We start from the raw sequence: 6,000 nt of genomic DNA on the forward strand, positions 1-6,000 counted from the left end.
CTGCAATCTGCCTTCGAAATCACCACTAAGAATTTACTCTGACTTTATTACTGCCAGTGCATGGTGATGATAAAAAGCCTACCTACATTGGTCTTATTGTTGTTTTTAAATTCTCTACAGATTACGCACTCCCTTACTCCTGTACCAGAGTGGATCCCTTCTGCCCTCCTGCTCTCAGTATGCTCTTTCCAGTAGCTATTAAAAATTTTAAAGCATATACCTTTTAACCAGGAAATTCCAATTCTTTAAACACATTGTCCTCTCGGACCTACACAAGTAGTCAAGACATATGTGCAAGAATTTTAATTGCTGCATTATTCATAACAGCAAAAAAAAGAACTGGGGATATCTGAAAGATCCATCAAGAGGCAGTGGTCAAATTAATTCTGCCGTATCTACCCAGTAGAGTCCAATACAACATTAAACAGAATGAAGTCAGCCAGGATGTACCAAGCAAGAAGGATACCCATGACATTATCAGCAACCGAACAAAAGCAAGCAGTTGAACAATTTGGTAAAGTGCCATTTGTTTAGAAAAATAAATAGACAAGCCTGGCCTGATGCCCAGAATGTCCAGAAAGGACAGAAGGACATTGGTCCAGGCAGAGGCAAAGTGTCTGCGATGGTGGGCAAATCCAGGCTCACTGTGAATTCTCAGCTCAGATTATACATGTCCCTCTATCAATAAAACTATACCAGGGAGACAGCAGTTTCTCCCTCAATTGTCTAAGGGAGAAAAAGAACAAAGAGGAATAATCTAAGAACACAAGTTTGTACAGCTTTTCTTACGTTTCTTAAATCCCCTGTTGGAATATACATTCACGTACTTTCTATATTGCTTATATTGCAGATATAACACACAGCAGTGAGATTAAATGTCTCCCTAGATGTTCAACTTCTGATCAAGGGCTTACAGACACTGGGAGAAACAAGTCCATCACGACCCCAAGACTACCAGGAGACTCCAGAGCAAAATCCTTTTTTAAACTGTTTAATTCATTGCTTATGCATAATATTCTATTAACATTAAGTTCCAAATTCCATAGAAGTCTGAAAAAAAGGTCAGGATATCTGCCTAATTTAATTGGCTTTAAACTAGAACTACTTTTAAAGAGCCTAATGGGAACAGAAGATAATAAAATAAAATAAAAGTTAATATAGTTTAGACTAAGCCTAGAGGTTTAAAAAATTTTTTTCTTACTTAGTTAATAATGTCTGTGACTCTCACTTTCCTCTCTCTATTAGAAGAAGTGACTTCATGGGGCGAGGTGATGCAATGGCCACGCAGAGGCAGGAGGCAGGAGGCAGGGCTGTGCTGCATCATAATAAGGTCCCACATAGCTGGGGCCTTAGAGAATAAAATCCTGAATTAGAGAGAAAAGAAGCAGCATTCTGCACACAAAGGACCTCAGGCTCAGCCTCATCCCACACACAAAATTAACATTTAAATGGACAAGTGCTATAACAAAGGCAAACGCAAAATGCCAAGAGAACCCCAAGGACAAAGTGCTTGCACCTTTGAGAGCGGTGGGGAGGAGGGGAGCGACATTTGACATGGGTCTTGGAGACAGAGGAAGGGGCCGGTGCCCAGCTGGGCACCTGGGGAAGGTCTGCTATTTGGAGGGTTGAGAGTGGGCTTTTGTGGCTAAAGCACAGGTGGGACATAACCTTGGAAAGGGACACTAGGGCCAATCTGTAAAAGGCCCTTTAGTCCATGTTAAGTATAAAATAACTTCCATCCAGCAGTCTCTCCTCATGATCTTTCTCCTCTCCCCCTGCCCCCTTCACCTAACCATCGCTGCAGTCTCTCCAGACTGTGTACCATCTTCCAAACTCTCCCTGCCTTTCCTGAATCAGTAACCTGAAGCATGCTGTGCTCATCTCCTGAAACATGATCTTCCCTGCTCTCACTCTTCCTGGTAAAGTTCCATGTGTCCCAGAGCCCAGCTCAAATCCCATCTCCTCCAAGGAGCCCTCCAGGAACTTCCAGTAAGCATTTTTTTTCTCCCTTGAGCTCACGTGTGATCTTTAAATGTTTTTACGTTTAGTTTGTTTAGTTAACACATGTCTACAGTAAAATTCAGAGTACAGAAGTGAAAAATATGTCTCCTTCCTATGCCTGCTGCCCTCCGGGGCCCAGGGCATTTTCCCAGAGGCAACCATTGCCTTAGTTTTTTTATGCATTTTTCCAAAGCTATTAATAAAGACATGTATTCACACGCATCTATGTATGAATGCATATATGTAATTATCATACACACACACACACACATATATACTGCAACATACTACACTACGTTCCCTGATGTTTTCTCACTTAATAATATATCATGAAAGTTTTTCCTTAGCTGCAGATTTTGAGTTGCCTGATTCTAACGTCTAGTATGAGACTAAGCAATTCCGTCTCTGTTATAGATAAATCTGAAAATATAAGTATAATACTAAATATGAATGGAAGGTCAATTATTGTATGTAGAGGCAGCTTGCAGTGGACAGAGCCTCGGACTGAGACTCGGGTTTGAATCCCAGCTCTACCATTAACTATGTGATTTTGCTCATGCCATTTAGCCTCTCCAGATTTCAATTTCCTCATCTGTAAAATTAGGCTAAAAGTTCATGTTCCTAGGAAAGCAGTGATATCACAAGCTGCTTTGAGAGCAGATGTTAACAGAGAAGAGTGGAGGGGCAGACAGCTCAAAGTTCCTGCCACGAGTGACCTTCCCCAGGCTTTTCCTCTTGCCTTACCTCGCTTGTCCTTCCTTCTCAGCCCCCCACCTTGACCCAGGGGCATGTGTACTAAAAAGCCCTCAGCATGGGGTCATCAGCCAAGCTAAGCACAAGGAGCACCCCAGGGGATGTATGATTTCAAGACTGTGTTTAGTAGCAACCATCTTAGATTTACACAAGTTAGCAACAGAATTTGGAGCTCTTTTCCTGGGAGTGTATCCCAGTCCAATTTAGACTTCACTGGCATAATTTGTGACAGAGAGAACTGAGTGCCTTGGAGAGCTTTCAGAGACTGAATGGAGAAAATATCAGCCCATTTACATACCTGGGCAGCAGAACAGCTGGCCAAGGTGGCCAAGGGGCACAAAGATGATTGTCATTTAGCCCCACAAAATCCCTCCGTTTATCTAAGGCATCCTCATGGCCTTCCCAGACAGAAAGGGGACCGTTGACCACATCACTCATTTGCCTTCCAAATGCCCATACCACAGACGGGAGTTCTCACCCTGGTAAAAGCATTTCCTACAACCTTTAAACAACTGAAAAAATCACTGACCAGATGTCCATGGAGGAGCAGCTGGTACAGGTCCAGCACAGCGGCTGCAGAACCGGTCACTTGCAGCTCTCACCAGATTATCCACAGCTCCTACCTGGAGTTTGATGTTCACCTTTTATGCCAACTCTCGTGCTTCCCTCTATTATCAACATGTTTGAAACCAGGAGGCACAATCCTAAGTTTGTTTCTAGCAGTGGGAACTTTCAGAAAACACATTCCCTGTGGAACTGACTTGCCATCTACTCATTTTTGCCTTCATTTGTCTGCACTTTTAAAATACAAGACAACTTGCCACACAGGATAACTTTTCAAAGGAGGAAAAAACCACACACTTCCTTTATCATGGAATTCACTGTCTTAGAAAAATATTTCATAATGTGGGGAAAAGTAAATGACAACAAAGTTACATGAAAAAAAGCAAGTTCAAAACAGTATGTGCAGCATGATCTTGATTTTCAATAAAAATAGAGAGGGGAGTAAGGAACTATACCAAGATGTTAACAATGTTTTTATCGGTGCAATTCTATACCTTTCCCCTTTTGGTGTTTATGTGTATTTTCCAAATTTCCTTTATAGACACATACAGCTTTTATAACAAAAAAAAAGTTGTAAATAACTCATGATTCTTTGTAAAAGGAAATATAAATATGTCCTGCAGTTCCTTCCTGGGTAGAAGGAGCATTCGCTGGTATCACTGGATAGTCACTTTCGAGAAAGTCCGGCAAAGGAGGCCTGGCTCCTGGGTGAGGCTCGACCCCTGACTAAGGAAATAACCCTGAACAAGGCCAGGACCTCCCTCCTGACAGTCACCTCATCTGTCAGGTGAGCAGGTCTTGCTGGATCCTAAAGCCCCTCTCTTACACAGGCTGGTACTCCTCACAGCAGGGCTCTTTGAGATGCTACGCCAAGTAAAAAAAAAAAGGAAAAAAAAATTGGAATATTTAAGTGATTTGGATTGTGCTCAAGCACCCTGCTCAGCATACTAGAAAAATTTCTGGGGGAACTAAGATCCTAAGATAAGTTTCTTGTGTAACAGAGGTGGGTGCCACTGTTAGGAGTTACGGGAACTTGTTTCCTTTTATCATTCACTGAGTACCAGAGTGGTCAAGAACATGCTTTACCCTAAGGTTCACAGGTTCTCTTCCTCCTCATGGTCTTATGAATGAGATCAGAATACAAGAAATCCATTAGCCAAGATTCTCTCTCCACTGACAATGCCTAAAAAACACCCTGCAAAAGCACGATTCTCAGACTTGCTTGTTTTCTGTTTCCATGGATAACCAACCCTCTTCTTTCTGATGAACACTTCTTCATATAAGTCCAACTCCTCAGGAGATAACTCTCTAGTCATCTTCATGCATTTGGCTACCCTAGTTGTGCCTTAGTGATACAAGCTCACCTGAAATTACTTTCAAGATACAAAAGTAAGATTCCAAAACGAACCACCCTGAACATCAGCATTAGGCAACCTTCTTAAATCCATAATCCCAAAGTGAACTGAAATGGACCAGAAAATCATCCTTTAACCTCATTCCATCTTCTAACCACTTGTATGTTGTGCCCGTATCTTGTGCCACTCACATATGCCATGCAGGCATCCATCAGAAAGCTTCCTTCTGCTTTATCATCCTCAGTGTGCTTACCTAGTAAGACTAAACTTGAAAACCTCCCAGGGAGCTCCTCAGTGTTCCGCTTCCCATGCGGCTTTACTAGCCCGGCCCACTGTGTGTGTGTGTGTGTGTGTGTGTGTGTGAGAGAGAGAGAGAGAGAGAGAGTGAGAGAGAGAGAGAGAGAGAGAGATCAGGCACTAGAAAAGTGAGGCCCACACTTGCTATTTTTCTAAAATAAGATCCCAGAAAACTTCAAACTTCACTGTGATGGTGCCAACTATCAGTGGGTACACTGTGTCCCCTCCTTTTCGCATTACTGGGCACCTCTGAGATAAAGGGCTTCCTTGTTCTATCACACAAAAGTCTGTTATCTTGTCTTCTTCCGGCAGTGATATTCTCCTGGCTGAATTCCAGTGTCTTCTCAAGTATGAGTCATCATCACTGCCATTTATGCACAGAATTGAGTGTCTGGGTTCCTGATTTTGAGGAAGAACTGTCGTTCAAAAGCATCTAATAAGATCCCCACAGCATGATTCATGACCTGGGATAATCAAGAGGCCCAGCTCAGAGAAACCTCCCCACAGGGAGATGGCAAAGGAAGCAGCTCCCTAACCCAGCGGCGGCTGCCATCCCTGCTGATCAGGCTCCCTGCAAGGAAGTCTGAGCCTGGCACAGCAACGCACCCAGCGTGTCCCACCAGGGGACAGCCTTACTAGGAAGTACCCGCCCACACAGGGTGACATCAAGGGTGATGGGAAGTCCCCTCCCTACTGCACATCTCTCCACCGTTGGACCAGTTCTTTCTCTAGCAGCTTGGGGCTTTGTTGAAAGGTGAATATCTCTGGAAGGCAAAGCCCTTTTTACCATTTCCGTATTTATATGAATGTGCTTCCAGGCTCACTCTTTCCTCAAAGCCAGTTTTGATTGGGGGGGGGGGAGGGAGAAGTTGCACAAAAAGCAAAAACTGTATACAAAGAGAGGTGAGACATTGGAAGATATATTCTGCTGGGCATTAATCCCATTCTCTCGGCCGTTCCCATCCAAGACAGGGCCCCTCCTAAATTAGAACAGCAGTGCTGGCCTACCAGTTTCCTGGGCTGTCCGCAC

This window comes from Miniopterus natalensis, chromosome 1, assembly GCF_054644295.1.
Source record: "Miniopterus natalensis isolate mMinNat1 chromosome 1, mMinNat1.hap1, whole genome shotgun sequence".
NCBI lineage: Eukaryota > Metazoa > Chordata > Mammalia > Chiroptera > Miniopteridae > Miniopterus > Miniopterus natalensis.